We start from the raw sequence: 19,198 nt of genomic DNA, 5'->3' as shown, positions 1-19,198 counted from the left end.
AACCCCCTCCATTTTCACAGGTGGAGATTCCACAAAATCCATAGAAGAGTCCTTGGTAGACCTACTGCAATCTTAGCTACCACATCTGCCCTCATCTCCTGTTGCATCACTTGGCTTACAGATGGATTTCCCTGGGTTAAATTAAGGATACAGGGGCCAAATGGCATCGATCCCAACCATTTACACAATTTGACACACATCTGCTGACAGCTGCTTGTGGATGAATCCAGTCCCAGCAGGGGATGCTGGATGTAAACAGACCAAGAAGCAGGACTGTTAACCCAGGAGGTCTTGGCAAAGCATGGATGGCTAGGATTCTAGACTTCATATCCTTTGGGTAGCAAATGGTTTGGGGGTGAGATTTCTCCCCCCCCTCCCCATGACTCTTTTTGAGGAAGCTGTGAATCTGATAGGAGGAGAGAAAATGTCTTTGCCAAGAACAATATCCACAAGTCAGTCTACCAGAAAACGTTCTAATTCCTACTCTACGGAGGCTGGTGCAGAAGTCCCATCCTCTGCCTGCCAAGGCCCGTTCTTCTTTTCCCAGGGACAGAGATTTACAGGGATGGGAAACGTTCCAGCGCCTCCTCTGGCCTTTCGCAGAGCTCATCCTCCTCCAAAATGGGTCGGAAGCCCTCCACAAAGCTCCCACCGCCACCAGTGCTGAGTCCAACCACACGTCCCTCTGCAGACAGTGAAGAAAGAGTGGGCTCATTATTCATGGAGTGACAATAGTGTCCTCTCTGCAGCTATTTATAAACTGACTTTTCCAGGCTGGCAGGTCACCAAGTTGTTGCTACATGCTGGCATGCAGGGATCTACTCTTCATCTGACTCTAGAGACAGGTATGCGGAGGTCACCCAAGCTCAGAGGTGACCATCCCTGGTGCCTTGTCCACCTTGGCTGAGTCCCATGCCTCCTTTCTCAGGGGTTTCTGGCATGATAGAGGATTTGAGGGTTGCAAAGAGAGTTGCCCCTGGAGGCGGTGGGATCCCTACCCAATGAGTTGGTGATGCAAGGTCCGTGTTCTGGAGCTTGGTTTGGAAAGCCAGCGGAAGCCACTGGTCCTGGGTGGAGTTTGGTGGGTTTTGGGCAGCCTGGAAGGGGCATTTCTGGGGCAGGAAAGTTGGTGGTGTCTCAAACCCTCTAAGTAAAAGTGTACTTAGTCAAGTTTCCTCTCCCGGAGTTACAGCTTTTCATTTTAAAAAAGTCATTTGGGATTTGCGTTTCTGCACGACTGTTGGCGGGATTTAATATTCCGTTCTGTGGACAGAAATCTCAGGAAGACTTAAGCGGCTTCTTCTCAATTAAAGCTAAAAGCAAGCCTCTCCCCTTCACACACACGCACCCCGGAAAGCAAGGGGGGTGGGCAGCCTGAAGAAGCAGCCAGCCAGGTGACACCTTCCTGCGGCAGATGCCCAGGAAAGGGGTGTGTGTGTGTCAGGTGACAGGAAAGCAATTAAAGCAAAATGAATGGAGGGAGAGAGAGAGAGAGAGAGGGAGGGAAGGAGATTTTTTTTGGACTTGCCTAAAACATTAAATGGCTTATTTCTTCAGCTGTGATAAATATTTAATTATCGAAAGTAATTGTGTTAGGGGATTTCGGCAGGCAGCTTTTTGGGTTTCTTTTATTTCATTTAGACAAAAGGGGATATGCGTGTTTGTGCATGTGTTTGTGTGTGTGTGTGTGTGTGTGCGTGCATGTCAGTGTTTATACACCCACAGTTGTATATGCTGATTTGATCCCTCACAACAACTGGCAAACCCGTGTGGCGGCTTCTAACAACAGTGGGAGGAATGATTGCTTCATCCTGCTATTCCAAATGGGATAATTTCTCAATGAATATTTAGCATTTCGCCTATGCAAACATTGGGCCCAGATGCAAAATTCCCCAAAAGCTCCATTCATGGACCAGGCCATGCCCCTCCCTGCAGAGGGAAGCGGAGAAAGGCACCTACGAGGGTGGCAGGACTGGTCTCCTCCTGGTCTGCTGTGTATCTCTGCTTCACCCACTTCCTTCTGCACCCCAAGGCCTTTTCCAGGATGGAGTCCGGGTGTCTCCCTGGGCAGCTCTCCTTGGCTCTCCTGGGTTCCTCTAGGTCTGTGGCTGGGTGGCTGAGAGTTCTAGCATTGTAACTGAGCCTGGATGGGGAAGGAGAATGTCCCCACCTGGCTCAGAAGTGGATGCCGCATCAAGGCATGGCCAGTGACGCTTACAGACATTGTAAACAGAGTATGCTCGTTGCCAGTTGCACTAATGATCTTTGCTGTTGGCTTACTGGTGAAGACCTGCCAAGCAATGGGGCTTGTGGTGGTGGAGAAGAAGCCCAGACCTCTGGGTGATAGTCTGCCTGAGGTGGCAGGAGCTCCTGCTGGCTGGAAGGATTTCCTAGTTGATCTGACTCAGAGCTGCCCTTTCTCTCTGCTAAGGAGAACTCACCTCGCCTGAAAAGCCCTCTCTGCACCTTGCCTTCAGCATTTCTCTTTCTCTTACTCATCCACCCAGTGTCTTGCCTTGCTTTCCTTCAAAGAGCTCAGCACACCAGATGTAGCTTTCCATGACTCCAGTCCTATTCCTAAGCCTAAGCCCTTCCATCTTCTCTCACCACCCTGCCAACCAGTTTGACAGAGGAGAAACTTCTCCCCAACTGTTTAAAGTGCATTATCCTCGAATGGGGATTTGCTGTCCCCAGGGCCATCTTCCCCATAACCTGCCATGAGTGGTCATTTGCCTGATCCTTCTTAGCAGCTCTGGGAGAAATGGCTGCCTGTTGTCTCTCTCAAAATGGCCTCCATGTTTCATCTCACCGGTCTGAAGCCCCAAAACACAATCCACGGTGTGGGGAGGAGGCTTAACTTGTTTATTCCTGCACAATTCCTGGTCTTAAATCTCTATTCAACAACCGGCCTAAGGCTATTGTTGGCCACACAAGGGAAAGCACACAGGGACTATTTTCATGAGAAAATTTGCATTTTTCAAAACAACAAGCATGAGGAAGAATGTTGTTGTGTGTCACTTCCTGGGCTTTTCTAATTCTTGCTTCCCATGGGATTTTTAGCAAAGCAAATGATGGATTTTGTTTTTATTTATTCTTTTCTCCACCTTCTGCAGTCTTTTGTTACACTACCCGAGGCCTTTTGTGCGTTCTGTATGAGCACCTTCTCTGCAAAAGCACAATGCAGGAAAGCTAAGTCTTTCTCAACTTTGTATTCAGAAATATAATTGTTTTTTGATATTAATTTGCTCAGGTGAATCTTTACAAAGTGCCTTTGGATGCCTGTTGAGTAATACAACACATTTATGCAACATTATAATTAGGAATGGAAGGACCAGCCTGACTTCAGACAATGAAGCGTGAACAGAGGCTCTTCTTCATGGAAGATCACAAGCCAGGATCCAGCCTCAGGCCTGCAACAGGTTCCGCCCTTGAAACCCAGCTGACAGCACCGCAGCCGCCTCCTTACCTCCCTTCCCTGCCCCTAAAGTGATCCCCATCCATAATTACTTGTGAAAACCCCCATTAGGGTCAGTAGGAGCTGGTGGGACTGCCCGGCCTCTTGTCTGGATGAGCAGGGCTTAAGGGGATAGAGTTAACGCTACACTTCACACGACTTCCCTGTTGCCATTCATGCATACAGAAATTCCCCATCGTAGAGGAAGCCAGGTCTCCTGTCTGACAATAACATCATTTCTAGTTGGATGGCGAACTATAAAGGCAACTAAATTATGCTTCACAATGGGACACTGGGTTTATGTCTCATTATGAAAAGCACGATGCATCTCTGTGTAAAATATCTGACAGCCGCTTTGTTTTATTATTAACAGGCTGTGTTCAAGGCAATAAAGACAATAGAACATAAATGTACCATTGTGTTGTTTCCACGTAGGGCAGGTGGCAGGGCCTGGGCGTAATGGGAAATGAGCTGGAATCCGAGTGCAGGTACTTTGCTGGCTTCTGCACCTGGGCGAAGGTTGTCCTATCAGGAACCAACATCTCAGGAGCTTCTTCATCTCTTCCTGGGCTGTTTCTTGCTTGCCAGCTTCTTGTGGAGAAGAGCTTGTTTAATTCCACACAGGGGAAATGGAGCCTCCATCTTCATTGGCAGCATAACTGGTAAGGCAGGGACCACCAATGGCGGCAAGTGTGAGTATCTGGAGGCATCTACCTTGGTTATGTTCAGAAACAACCTATCCACAGGCACTCAGCTCAGCCGGCCTTCTGTTCCGGGAGAAGAATCGTGGGGTTCTTGAGTCAGACCTGCCCTTTGACTTGCACCAAATAACCTCCTTTCTTCAGCAACCTTGAAAATGTGTCAGTTGAATCATTGCCCCCTTCCAGACAGAGGAACAAACCTCAAAGGATGCAAAGGAAATGTGGCAGGACAGGGACTTTGGCCACGGGCCAGATTTGCTTCCTCTGACCGCTCTGAGCCTGGCGCTGAAGAGGCGATCCTCAGCATCTGCTCACCTCTGGGGTCTTAGGGGTCCCCACCAGCCAAGACAGGCTCAACTGCCCTCTCTAGACTTAGGCTGTGCCCAATTACAGAATGGGTCTCAAGGACACTGAAAGTACTGTGTGAGCCACGGGTGTCTACATGATGCTTAAAGACCAGTGGTGAAATCCAAATATTTTTACTACCTGTTCTGTGGGCGTGGCTTGGTGGCCATGGTGTGGCATGGCTTGGTGAGCATGACAGGGGAAGGATACTGCAAAGTCTCCATTCCCTCCCCACTCCTGGGGGAAGGATATTGCAAAATCCCCATTCCCACTCCACTCTGGGACCAGCCAGAGGTGGTATTTGCCGGTTCTCTGAACTACTCAAAATTTCCGCTACAGGTTCTCCAGAACCTGCTGGATTTCACCCCTGTTAAAGACCCCAGGTTCATTCAATGAATATGCGCAGTGTCTGGGTGCAAGGATGGTGCACCAAACGCCCCGGCCTTCTAGGCTCCGTTAGTCTTGTGCCAGGGGATGCTGCTGGCTTGCCCCTTTCCTCCCCGCCCCCCGTGGCCATATCTCCTGCCCATGATGGACGGACGGACGGATGGATGGCCGGGGAGGTCTCCTCTTTGCCTTTCAGAGTCACCGACATCTTTGGCAGATAATGGAATGCGGGCATGTGAGCGCAGGAGCAGGTGCATGCTAATGAGGAGATCAATTTTAATTATGATTTTAATTAAACACCCAATCCGGTAGGAAATATGATAAGCAGGCAAGAAAGACCAAATTTATAAGGGGAAGAAGAGAAGTGTACTCGGGGGGGGGGCGGATGTGGAGGGGGGGCGCTAGGAGAGATTAAAACACAGAAAAAGAGGCTGAAAAATGAGAGGTGGAACAGCACTGGGAAAGAACGAGGGGCTTCTGAAACAGAACTTTGGCACGGGGGTCTTTGAGGGAAAAAGAGACCCTCCACAATCAGGGGAGCAGGGAGAGAAGCAGGCAGGACGGGGGTGTCCCTGCTGGACTACCGGCTGCCTCCCAACCTCCCCACTCCGAATGAATTTCACTCCTTTTTCAAGCGGGGGAATCCATATTATAAATACTGGCAATGCACTTTGAGTGGAGTGGAAGGCGCTCAGTTAGGGCCTGCTTAGCTTCTCGCCCATCGGTGCTAGGCAGAAATCTCCTGGGCAGCAGGAGGGACTTTTTCCAGGTCCTGCAAACAAACAGAAAAGCAACCGGAGGACGGTCAGTGGAGGATCCCAAAGCTCTGCTTGCCCTGCTGTCCTGAGGGACGGGGATACTTTCATGTCTATGAAAGGCCACTTTACTTTAATAGAATGGGAGTTTAATGAATGTAAATCAGGTTGGTTTGATCCTGGGGTGGGTTCTACTTACCTTTACTATCGGTTTGCAATGGGATCGCGCTCACGCACTCGCTTCAAACTATGATGACATTTGGGGCGGTGGGCGGAGCCTCCTGCCGGTTTTACTACCGGTTCTTATGAACCGGTCCGAACCCGGGGCAACCCACCACTGGTTTGATCTCACCCTTCTCTGCCTGGCCTCCCCCCTGTTTTGCAGAGGGGGCCCCTCTCCCCCTTGGGCCCAGATCTTTGGCTTGGACAGCCCTTGTACCCTGCCTCACATAAAAGCCAGCCTTCCTGAAAGAAAGCAAACTGAAAGGGAAGGTGACTTGGGCATCACCTCCTGGGAGTGCAGGTGTGCCACGCACTTACCTGTCCAATGTGGCTGCTGAGGCTGAGCATCTCTGTCCCCCTCCCCCACCAAGGTATTGATTTAGTCATTGGCCCTTTTCTCCCAATCTGAAGAGGCTGTTAGTGATCAGGAGGGTGGCACATGGGTCCCCAACCTGGATCCTCACCCAGGGTCACCTTGGAAGGACACTGACCATGGCTGGTACCCAACTGGCAAGGTCCCCATGAGGGCCCTTTGGAGAATGACAGAAAGTGGGCAGGAAGAGGCACATCTGGCAGAGAATTCACCCCTCCCATGGCAAAATGAAGGGGTGGCAAGGAGAGATGGGGCAACCTTCTAAAACCCCCAATCTGCTGGAGAAGGAAAGCTGGTCCTCTCAGCAGTTTTCAAACTAGAAACCTTTTGCAGTGCCCAGCATTGCCAACTTCCTCCGCCATCTGCCTCCACAGGGGGCTGAAACCAGACTCCTTCCTTTCTGCAGAGAAAGGCTGGAGCAGGGCGAGGGTGCAGAGGGCACAGCGGCTTTGCGGTCTTGGATTCTGCTTCCTCGCCAGTTCTGCTCCTTCGTTATGTGTGCAAATGGCGCCCACCATTGAAAGGCACCGAGACTCTCCAGGAGGCCTCCCACCCATGCCAAATCCACCCCTCTGAGCTGCCCCCTCCTTTTGCGGCCTGGGGTGTTGGAGGACAGGCAACAAAAGCTGCCTCGCCCACAGACGTGCCACAGATTCAAGTTTTCGCACGCAGCAAAAGACACCCCTGCTGATTCCATGGGGCCATTTGCAAACAGCAGATTCCAAGCGGTGGGAATCCCAACTCCAGGAAAGAAAAGGCTCATTTTCCTCTCGGAAGTTCAGCATTTGGCAGAACACAACCTTCTCTGGATACCACTCCCTGCTGCTCAGTTTTAGGCATTGCTTTTAAAAGTTTCATTATATTCACCCTCCTGTCCTGTCCCTTTGTTTATCAGCTCCACCTGGTGAGAAGGAAGACAAGGTGGTCCCAAGACAGAAGGCAGACTCACCTGCCACCCCCTTCCCATTGCTTCCAACTGGCTCCCAACCAGGTTCCTGCCCTGGGCCACCACAAAGGTGGTGAAAAATGCAGGAGAGGGTTGGCATGAAAGAAGGTAGATCTATCTGGCCTCGGAGAAGAACTCTTACGCTGGACATTGTTTGGTTTCGCTATCGCTATTAGGCTATTTTCATTAATAATTTTATATCACTATATTTTATGTTACGTATTTTAACTCATTTGCATTCCAAGCAAGGAATTGCAGCTTTCAGATGGTCTAGAATTGTAACAGAATCAAAATCAAATTTATTTATTTTTTAATTTCTCCCTAATTGGACTAGTTTGTGTTGTCAGTGCAAAGAAAGCAGACAGCTGTTGTGTCTTCCTTAGTGGATTTTGGGTGGAAGAAAAGAAAGAAAGAAAGGTACAGTGGTGGGAATGGCACCCGGATCCCTGTAGCATCGGTGACTGCAGCAGAGAGGCGGCTGCAGGGTAAAAGCCTTGGCTGAGGTCCTCCTAATCTCTGGAAGTCTTCTGAAACAAAGAATGTCTTTCTGGAGCTGTAAGACTTATTCTGGCATTTTCTGAGAGGCAAGAAATGAAAAACTTTAACCTACATTCAGAGCTGCTGCTTTTCCGCTTTGGAACAGGCAACTCTAATAAAAAAGAGCGAGCAAGAATGAAATTCATTTTAACTGCACTTCCTCAAAATTTGGCTGTTGCAGATGGTTTCCTCCTGTTTTCCCTCCCTGAGCATCTCTCTGTTGAAATATGTCCTCCTAAGCTGCTTAGGAAGTTCTCCTTTGCTTCTCATCAAGGGATTATGGGCAGGAGTCTGAATGCCATCCTGGTTTTTCTTCTTCCTCCAAACAGATGGGGGTGGTGGGGGTGAACAGCTAATGGGGGAGAGCTACAGTAGAAGGGGGGTGGGTGGGCTGCACAAAGGATTTCATTCAGAAATGATTCCAAGTCTCCAGATCAAGAATCCTCTCCAAAATTAAATCAACAATTTGGACTGCTTCGAATTGGATGCTATGAAATCGAATAGATTCAATAGCTCAGAAAAGCTTCAGGGTTTTTTGGTGAACTGATTAGAACTAACAAATTGATTCACTTTACGTTTTGTTTACACAGATTGACTTGACAATCTGAATTGAGTTGACGACTTGAGTTGGGCTGGGTTGGGCTGGAAATGACCAGAGACTCTAGGGGCTGTACTTCCTGAGAATGCTCAGGAAGATCAATCTATCTCAGTGTCCACTTCTGTCCTACTATCGCAGCACCATTGAGAGTGTCCTGACATACGGCATTCTTGCATGGTATGGGAGCAGCTCTGTAGCAGACAAAAAAGCTCTACAGAGAATCATTAAAACTGCCCAGTATATCATCATGCTCCAGCTAACAGCCCTGGTATCTCGCTGTTCGAATCTCGCTGTTTGAGGAAGTTGCATAACATTCTCAGAGATTCTTCCCATCCTGCTTACAATCTTTTTGGATTCTTGCCTTCTGGCAGAAGATACAGAACAATTAAAACTCAGACCACACATTTTCTGAATAGTTTTTATCCCAGAGCTATAATTGCACTCAACAATGAACTAAAGGGCCACCATCAGTGAGCTGTTGGACAGCATTACTTGGTCTGTTGTGTAGATGTTTGGGTGGTTTAGGGGTGGGGAATTGTGGTGGGTGGGAGTGTGTTTGGGGATTGTTACGCGTGTCAGATCTGGTCTTTGGGTGTTAAGTGAATTTCGTTGTATGGGTATACTGTGTATACACGTACAAGGACAATAAAGTTATTATTAAAGGGGTTAGTGGAGGTGGAGGAAGAGGAGGAAAAGGAAAAGAAAGTTTTTTCCAAGTTTCTGGCGAGCTCTGCAGATTTTTGGAGATGCTCTTAACTCTTCATGTTGCAAAGAGTTCCACAGTATTACAGGGAACATTGGCTGATGAGTTTCAGAAAGTTGAAGGAAGAGACAAACTCCTGGATTGACTGTGCACATTCAGTTAACTTTCTGGAACTTCTGCCTTGTGTCTTTTGTTTTTGTGGTAGATCTCATACAGGTCGTCTATGATATTTCTTAACCATTAATCCTCTGTGACTTTGGGGAAGCCCCCCAAAATAGAATATTTGAGAATTGTGACACAAAGGCCCAGATAGCCTGCTACCATAAACCCTTCAATTGTTTACAACTACTCTTCTTTAGTTTCCAAAGCTCAACCTCATGTAATAATAAATAAATGAATAAGCCTCTCTGCAAATCTTGGAGATAAATAATAAATAAATAATAAGTATCTGCAAAGAGAGAGAGAGAAAGAGAGAGAGATGGCTCAGGGCACCCTTGGCCTTTGTCTCTCATTGTTAAAAGTTTCCCCAGTTTGATCTTATTAGAGACTATTCTGTGCGCCTGCCTTGCCAACTCTCTTTTCTAACCCAATTAAACTTCCTCTTTTATTGAGTTCTAAGTAACACCAGCCGAACTGGCTCACAGGACAGAGTGGGAGTGAGGTAGGAGGGGAAACGTGACAGCAGATCTCTCTTTTTCAGCTCAACAAGCTCTTTCTTCACCCTGACGGAAAAGCCATCAAATCTTACCCAGATCCCCAGATCTGAACTTCCCACCTTGGGAAGAGCCATCATTAAGAGTTTACACCGTTCTTGGCTTGAGAGGAAAAGCAGGAGGTGTCCTTAACATCGACAGACTGAATCTGAGTCTGAGTCATCGCCAGAAAATTGGGGAACGGCATCGAAGAGCAAAACAGTTCATTATGTAAAATATTTTCTCCCTTCACCATCATTTATTCACTCCGGTGGCTCCACTTGGTGTCCTGCAATTACTTTGCAATTTTGGCCACTTTTCCTCTGGCCGCTTGGCCGGAGCAAAGTAGATGTGACAGCCACGCCATCGGAGCCTGCTCTGCTCTTGCCCCAGTCCGGAGCAGCCTGCTTGTCAGGAAAAGTAACAGCTGCTGACAAAATATTTGAAAACAGACATTTCCTTTGTTCCCTGGCGCCACCACGGGCACCACGGGAGCAGTGAAAGGCAGAAGTGTGGATGTCCTTTGGCTCTTCCAAGGGGATGAAGGAGACTTGGCCAGCAAGGATTCTCTGTTCACCCTTTCCATTCCTGGATGGAGTTGCACAAGGGATGTGGAGAGATGCACCTGGGGGGCATCTGCTTGCACTCAGCCCCCTCTTAGAGAAGCTGACCCAGGTGGCCTTTATGCCCACCAACCCACACAGAGAGGAGACAAGGGACCCCCCCGCTTTGCTTTGGGACCTGCATTTCTTTGCAACGAAACCTGTTCATCTGCTCCATGTTGCTCTACCGGAAGCCCCCACCCCTGCCCACCTTTGCATTTCACGTTCCGGGAACTGACATATGGCACAATGTTTGAGGAGGTTCTTGCAGTTCCCAAGGCAGCTTTGACGTGGTTATTAATACCAACATAATTTCATGATAATTAGAGAACACAATTAAGAGCTATTAATAATGACACAAATAACGGCATTTTAAAGCCTCATTTTAATTTGAGTAATATTCTGTCTGGTGGTATTTAAGCTGCTCAGTCTGGTGTGATTACGGCCGTCCCAAGTTGCAGTCTCCTGATCGCCCATCAGTTGCACCTCGAGCCTTTCAGGGGTGGGTGGGCAGCCTCTTAGGCTGCTGGGGGGCTGACCAGGGTGGTGGCAGGGGGCCAAGGCAGAGGTGGATGTGTGTGGGGACAGTAGAAAGAGAGGCAGGCAGGCACACTACAGTTCCTCTGCCAACAGGTTCTTCAAAGGACTGCTGATCCTGCCAAGCTGTTGACCCCTGGAAGGGTTTGGAAGAGAAGAAACATCACCTGTATCGACTTGCCCCTTCGCCCTGAGCTTAGCCCGTGCAGCGTGTCTCCGGGTGTGCATGTAAACGCAGGGAAGGAAGATTATGGGCTTATCGGCTGAGCTCTTTAAGAACCTTTTCCAAAGGGCACATTCTCTTAACCACCAACGTCATCTCCCACCAACTTCCCAGAGATGCTGATCCTTCCAGGATCTCTGCCAAGGTCCTGGATCCCTGGTCTGAGCGAGGCTGTTGCTGTTCAGGATCCTCAACTGGTTCTTTTCTCCAGCGTTGCATTACCTCGACCAAATGGCACCTGTCTGGCCCCTTCTCCAAGCTTCAGGACTGGCCCTCTTTTTTGTAGCTGATTCCAGGATTGCAACCTATGAAACATGGAGGGTTAATTAAATCAGAATAGAGATGGAAGGGACCTTGGAGGCCTTCTAGCCTAACCCCATCCTTAAGCAGAAAACCTTATACCATTTCAGACAATCAGTCTCTTCTTAAAAACCTCCAGTGATGGAGCATCTACAATTTCTGGTGGCAAGCTGTTCCACTGGTTAATTGTCCTCATTGTTAGGAAGTTTCTCCTTAATTCCAGGTTGCTTCTCTCTTTGATTAGTTTCCAACCATTGTTTCTTGTCCTGCTCGCTGGTGCTTTGGAGAATAATTTGACCCCTTCTTCTTTGTGGCAGCTCTTCAAATACTGGAGCCTTGGTGGCGCAGCGGACTAAAACTGCTGTTAAAGTAGCACTTAACTGCCAGCTGCCTGCAATTACTGCGAGTTCAATTCTCACCAGGCTCAAGGTTGTCTCAGCCTTCCATCCTTTTGAGGTAGGTAAAATGAGGACCCAGACTGTGGAGGCAATAAGCTGACTTTGTATAAAACAACACCGCTTGGGGGCCCCCTGAAAGCCCTACTAAGCAGGTATATACAAAAGTATGAAGGCTATTGCTTAAAGCATTGTAAGCCGCCCTGAGTCTCCACAGAAGGCGGCATATAAATCGAACTACTAAATAAATAAATAAAGACTGCTATCATGTCAACCCTAGTCCTTCTTTTCTATAGGCTGGCCATACCCACGTCCTGCAACCGTTCTTCCTGTGATTTAGTTTCCAGGCCTTTAATCGTCTTAGTTGCTCTTCTCTGCACTTTCCCCAAAGTCTCACGATGATGGCTAAGTGGAAGCTGGGAAGTTCAAGTCCATCTTCTGAGCCCCTCCCCCCTTCATCAAGGCAAGCAATAAGTGCTGGAAACCATGTGGGGCAGGCAAAGGTGGAATCCTTGGATAACATCCAAGAAGAGATAAAGACAACTTGATTCTCAGAAGACTGACCACTCTCTGCCCATTGACAGAGCAGAAGGAAGGAAGGGAGTGAGGGAGGGAGTGAGTGAGTGAGTGAGTGAGGGAGGGAGGGTTTCTGTTCTAGGATCTCCAAAGGGCCTTGTGGGAGGCCGTTCAATTGGGTGGCAGTGTCAGGTGCCAGAGACCAAATCAACACGTGTAGAGTTCAAGCTAACTATTCTATTGTACTCTGCCTGTAATACAGGAATCTTCCCATATTGCTTGCTTTGGGGACAGATAGATGGGATTCCATGGATCTTGGGGTACGGGGTTTGGGGTTTGGGTGCTGCTTCTGGACAAGGAGTCTAGGTTAATTCCCCTCTAGATACTTCCTCCTTGCCTAGTTGAGTGTTTCCCAAAAGGTAGGAAACAGGGCCTGGTGACAAGAAGGGACCCTTGTCCAGTGCTCCCGAGTCCACATTTTCCCAATAAGCTTTCAGAAGAGGTGTCCCAAAGAACAAATCAGAGTCGTGGAAGAAGAATTCAGGCTGCCGGTTTGGCTGTCACCATGGCTTTAACTGTGCAGACATTAGTAAACAGCAATCAATGCTATTGCCATGCAACAAAATTCAGCTGGTTTCTACAGATGAATCTAATTGAGAAACACACAGGGGAAGCGCAGTTTGGGCTTTTGGGGTGGAAGGAAGGCAGGGCCAATCACAGCTGCCTTTCTTTTTCTGACTCTGCCACAGCAGCCTTTAAAAACTGCCACCATACACAAGATGATGGCTCTCCGTTTTCTGTTTGCTTCCATGGCTCTTAGGGAAGACTAACCCTTGGATGATGGTTCTGACTTGAGAGGTCTGGGACAGGGGTGGGTCGGTTCGCAACCGGATCACACGCCTTGCCTCTGCGCATGCACAGATCACTGATGACGACATCCGGGGTGGTGGGTGTGGCCTCCTGTCAGTTTTACTATCAGTTCTTGCGAACCGGTCTGAACCGGGGAAAAACCCACCACTGGTCTGGGGACTTTCCAATTACGATGCAGACTCCACAGTCATTCTGCATTGTAGAATCACAGAAAGGCGGAGTTGGGAAAGGTCACAAGGAACAGCTACTCCAATCTTCTACCCCAATTACACCATTTTCAAGGGGCAGCTGGTGGAGGGTCCCCTATAGGTGTCCTCTTCCACCACAGAGGAACTGCAAAGGGGATGAGGGTTCTCCATGCTGCATATGGGCTTCAGGGAAGCATCCTGCTGACTCCCATGGGTTGGGTGGTCCTCGGCTCTGACCCAGAACATCTCCTGATGTTCTTTTGCAAAACCTCACGCCCACAAATATTCTCCCTGCCCAAAGTGCTTTCCCCGTTGCTTGATGGGATGCATCTAGAATATGTATCTAGAATAGAATAGAATAGAATAGAATAGAATAGAATAGAACAGAACAGAACAGAACAGAACAGAACAGAACAGAACAGAACAGAATAGAATTCTTTATTGGCCAAGTGTGATTGGACACACAAGGAATTTGTCTTGGTGCATATGCTCTCAATGTACATAAAAGAAAAGATGAATTCGTCAAGAATCATAAGGTACAACACTTAATGATAGTCATAGGGAAGAAATAAGCAATCAAATCATATTAGGAAACAGTCAGTATAAACCTTAAGGATACCAGCAACAAGGTTATAGTCATACAGTCATAAGTGGAAGGAGATGGGTGATAGGAACGATGAGAAGATTAATAGTAGTGCAGACTTAGTAACTAGTTTGACAGTGTTGAGGGAATTATTTGTTTAGCAGAGTGATGGAGTTCGGGAAAAAGCTGTCCTTGTGTCTAGTTGTTCTGGTGTGCAGTGCTCTAGAGCATCGTTTTGAGGGTAGGAGTTGAAACAGTTGATGTCCAGTTTATATCTAGGGGTCCAGGAGGCAGGGTCAGGCATAGGACAAGGCCATTTCTCCTCTTTCCTCCCACAGGACAGTGCCATTTCTCCATTGCTGCCTCCCCCTTGGGCAAGCTGGTCCCAGGAAAAAGGCAGAGCAGAGTTTCCCATGCAAGGAGCCTCACTGCATCCCAAAGGGCTGGAAATGGAACAGTGAAAGCCCCTCCCCCAAAGTGGCAAAGTTTTGCATTGCTGCTTCTCTGTAGGTGGAGGACTGAGTTGTTCCTGACCATGAAAAGACTCTCTAGAGGACTTTACAAATCCTGATCTTCTAGTCCAGATTGCAATGGATCAAAGGAGGCCTTTTACTCCACAACAGAGCAAAGACTGAAGTGCTTCCTGCCAGCACCTACAGGAGGTTATGCATCTGGGGTGGTAGGACACCTGGCTGCCATCCCTAGCTCCGTGACAGCAACAGGCTCTCCTCCCTGTTGTTTAGGATGCAAGGAGTATCTTCTCAGAGGCCTTGCAGCTGCACGGAGCAATTCAGAAATTGCCTTGTTGGATCGCAACGTGCCAGTTTCTCAAATTTAAAATCATTTTCAGTATTACAGCCTGCACTGCTGAGCTAGGTGGTGCTCCTTCTTTGGGGAGCTGAAACCGAATCCAAGGTGACTCTTAACCCACATTAGCCCAGCATGGCCCATTTTAGAGTGCTTGGTAGGACGTGCCCGTTCTTTGGACGGTGGAGATGGACCTGGCAGGCCTGAGTCAGAGGGGAGGGAACCATTGAAATGTCTCTGTGGTGGATAAAACGGAGGCGGCTCCTTCATTTTAGAAATCCTTTGAAGTACATAAAGCCAGGTAGACCAGACAGGAAACAGGCCAGGTGAGCTATTTCCACTTTCCTGTGAGGCTGCATTAACAGAAGCTTGCAAGTACAAGATTCTCCTGCTATTGACAAGAGTTACTGGCTAAACTGTCAGAGCAATTGCCTGGTTTTAGGAGAAAAAAGGTCTCTCCCCCACCCCCCAGGCTGCAATTGTTCTGGCCCCATCCAGAGAAGGGAGCCATAAAGAGGCTGCCAGAACCAGGAGAGGCTCAGCAACGGCAGATGGAAAAGTAGTCCCAGCTCCCCATTCCAGGGCATCTGGCTGTGGGGTGCTCCTTCTTGCAAGTTGAGCCTCCCTGGAAAAATGTTGGCTGGATCCAGATCTCAGCAGATATGCCAATATAGGTGTATCTGTGTGTATGTAATGAATTCATGGATTAATGAGTACAGCTTGACGGATGGCTTGGCCACTGGCCAGCATACACAGTAGGGGGAGCCTGACCCCCAAATATCACAACCGTGATTTAAATATGCTCTCCAGATTAGTTGGGAGCTCCGGAGTAGTGGTGTCGTGCATGTGTATCCTAGCACATGCATGCATGCATTCACACATACACACGCACACACTTTACATGCATTTAATGCAGCTTCTTAATAGGTTGTAATGTTAGCAAAAAGCAAGATGCCATAGCTTAGAAGACAGGCCTATTACCGTGTGCCTCATAATTACGGTGCAGAAAGGAAGACGGGCTCTGCCATATGTTAAACTCATCAGAGGTTAATAAGCTTTTCCAATGTTTAAAGAAATTAGAATCGCAGAGTGACAGCGAGGTTGAGGGAGGGGCGGCTTCCTAGGATGGGTGAGGGAAGAGGAGTGGGAGAATAGGCAAAGGGAAGTGAGGGGTGGATCTCCTGGGCTGCTCTGTCTCCAAAGGGAGATACCACCCACCCCCACCTCAAGAGGAACCAAGCAGCCCAGATGCTCCTCAGCCTTGCCTCCATCAGCCAGCCCCAGGCCATCACGAGAGCCATTCTGAGGCAACTTTCGTCTTCTCCTTCCTTCTCAAGCTCCAGAAACTAGGAGGACAAAAACCCGGATGGGTCTCCCCCAGTTAGAGAGACACTGCTGGCAGAACCAGGATTGTCGCATTCCTGAGGGGAAGGCAGGAACTTTCCTCTTCAAAAGCCACCACCACCGGCTGTGCAAAGGGACAGGAAGAGTTGGGCAGTCACTCCCCCTTAACGTATCCTAAAAAGAGGAAGTAACCCCACTGGGGGGACAAAAGAGGGGACAAGAAAGAAGTTGGTAAGCCACATTGTCACTGTTTTGTGTGTGTTTCTAACTTACGTTCCCAGAACAGTTTAATGTAAGAAATAATCATTGTCCTCTTGGGGTCCTCCCTCTTTTCCAGAAGATGGAAAGCTTGATTTCCTGGCTACTTCCAGGAAAGGTGAATGGATCCCTTAAGATTTTTATGGAGAGTCCCAACTTTTAGCAAGAGGGTTCAGGGTCAGAGACGTGAACTGGAAGCAAAACTACTGAGAAAGCAGAGGCTCTCCAAGTCCATGGAGCTAGAAACCCAAATCTCTCTTAGATTCTAGGTCAGATGAATCCCAAACATGAGGCCATTGCAAGGCAAAGGCTACCCTTCCTGCAATCACCTTCAGAAAGGAAGTGGAACTGAGGTTCTGCTCTCTGCCTGTTCAGTGTCCCCACACAAAGCTTATGAGTCGCAGTTGAGAGTTCCACCTCCAAGAGCATCGTATGATCAGATGAAACCGTGAGGCCATGCCAGATGTGCTGTGGTCCGTTTCCCAGACAAGTGAGCTGCTGTTGGCAGGCTGTCTGAGACCGCTACCAGCAGATGCCAGTAACCTCCACAGCAGGCACACGGGGACACTGCAGGAATGCAAATAATGCAGGCTTCCCAAAGCTTCGGGTTGAAACAGGTACTGTGATTTTGTATCTCCTCCGTTTTTACACTTAATCAAGGAAGGAGCTGCATCAAAGAAAAGCCAACCTCTTTCTCCTTCTCTCTTTCCAGTGCAAAGCCCTCCTTCAAATGGAAACCCTCCATTACCTGCAACCTTCTCTTAGGATCATAGATCACATGTTTAATACTAATGCCACAATAATTATAATAAGCAAAACATAACAAAGTCACCAAAATGTTTTGCTGGAACATCTGTAAAAAATTATCAAGTGTCAGTGAGCGGGAACTTAGAGTTGAAAATGAGCAAGTTTAAAGACTGTGGGATTTCCAAATACAAACTGATAAAAGTCTTGGCTCATAATACACCAGATTTAACCATGGTTTGAAAAGAAGAAAGTGTGGATAATTGATGTGGTAGGTAACACCAGGGGATAGTGGAATAGAAGTTAAAGAATTGGAGAAGATCAGAAAGTACCAAGATTGGAAAATCAAAATTGAAAGGTTATGGCATAAACTGGCCACAATCATCCCAGCAGTTATCAGCACCCTGGGGGCCAACCCAAAAAATATTGGACAGCAGTTAGAAAATCTGTGCGTCAACAAAATTGCCATCTGTCAACTGCAAAAGGCCACAGTGCTTGGATCTTCACATAAACTCCATCGAGCCATTATTACGGCATCCCCGATTCTTGGGAAGAACTTGATGTGAATGAAGGCCAAGACAAGTTAAAGAACTGGCAGCTGTGGTTTCACATTGTTGTTAAAGAATCATCATCATCATCATCATCATCATATATAAATAAAAAACTTTCTTGAAATAAATTTAGAGAGAAGGGCTATTTGCAAAAATGGAATTTAAATATGACTATAAAAAGCAACAGCTTGAAATGAGATTAGGAAATTGGAAAACCAAAGCACTCCATGGGCATTTTTTGAAAGGCACTGAAAATTGGACATCAGAACATGGCAGTGGTTTAAGAATGGAACATTAAAAAAGGCAACAAGCACTGTGCACAAATGTCATCGGGGCAAAAATAGAAAATACCAGTTTGGATAATAAATGCCGATTGCGCTGAGATAAGGATGAAACTGTTGACCGTATAATAAGTGGATGCAGCAAAATCACACAGACTGATTACTCAAAAAAAAAAAAGGGGGGGGGAAAGGCTCAATCACGCTGGGAAGGTATTACTTTGGCATTTATGCAAAAGGTGCGGATTAATTGTCAATAAGAATTACTGAAAGCGCAGATAATGTTATTGAAAATGACAGAGGAAACGTTTTATGGGATTTCAAAATTCAGACCGAGAGACACCTGGAACATAACACATCGGAAACTGATATTGTCATTGAAAAGAGCTGTGTTTAATTTATTGACGCAGTCGTTCTGAGATACAATAATTGTGAAGGCCAGGAATTGGAAAAGATTACAAGCACTGAGGTTTGTAAATAGGGATTACAAAAACTCAGAAGTCATTGATCAATGATACCGTGGATCAGTTGGGACCCTGGATCAAATCAGCCTTGTCTCTGGAGCACTTGGTGCAATGTGATGTGGATTCGGAAAAGATTGGGGGCTACTTTTCTGTGGAACATCTTCTCACAGCCCAGCTACAAACAGCAGCCTCTCTTAGACAATCAGATGCTACCTTTACAGTTGTCGTATCTTTTTGAGTGTGCTCGTATCATGAAGAAGAAAAGCAGCCAACCTTGAATGGGACACATTGCTGGTGGAACAGGAACGACCCATAGAATACATGAGCTTAGACGGAACATGGCCATGTTGGAGAAACAGGCTGGTTCCTTCTCCCAGCTCCTCAGAATATGGAAGAAGAAATGCCCTGGACAAGGATTCTCCTGGCCCAAAGGAGGAAGAAGGGGCAAAAATGCTGGGGATTCAAAACCCCCAAATCCTCAAGATGGCTCCCTATTAAATACTTGAGGAAGAGTTAGGCTGCCTTAGAGAATTACGCTGAACAATTAAAAAGCCAAATATAAAATCTACTAAAATTGATAGTTATGTTCATGTTTTTAAAGAGAGAGAGAGAGAGAGAGAGAGAGAGAGAGAGAGAGAGAGAGAGAGAGAGAGAGAGAGAGAGAGAGGGAGAGAGAGAGAGAGAGAGAGAGGGAAGACACCCCCCCTTTTCGACTCTCTATTTCAATACCAAGTCTCCTTCCTGATATTAAGGGAAGAGAAAAATTACCAATTTTTTGTTACAGCTTATTTATTTTGCCTTCTTCAAGGGAAAAAGTAAGTCAGA

The 19,198-nt window shown here is 47.5% G+C and overlaps 1 long non-coding RNA gene across 1 annotated transcript; it reads left to right on the top strand.

The window, feature by feature from the left end:
• The first annotated feature begins 470 nt into the window (after positions 1–470).
• Positions 471–3,863, top strand: LOC148112519 (uncharacterized). Its single transcript, XR_015729309.1, has 2 exons — positions 471–845; positions 3,321–3,863. It is a non-coding gene; the product is annotated as an uncharacterized LOC148112519 (long non-coding RNA).
• The last annotated feature ends 15,335 nt before the right edge of the window (positions 3,864–19,198 follow it).

Source organism: Pantherophis guttatus, chromosome 9 (assembly GCF_059756535.1).
Source record: "Pantherophis guttatus breed Tessera chromosome 9, ASM5975653v1, whole genome shotgun sequence".
Lineage (NCBI taxonomy): Eukaryota > Metazoa > Chordata > Lepidosauria > Squamata > Colubridae > Pantherophis > Pantherophis guttatus.
The sequence above is the reverse complement of the archived record's forward strand: the minus strand, read 5'-3'. Positions and strand labels throughout refer to the sequence as shown.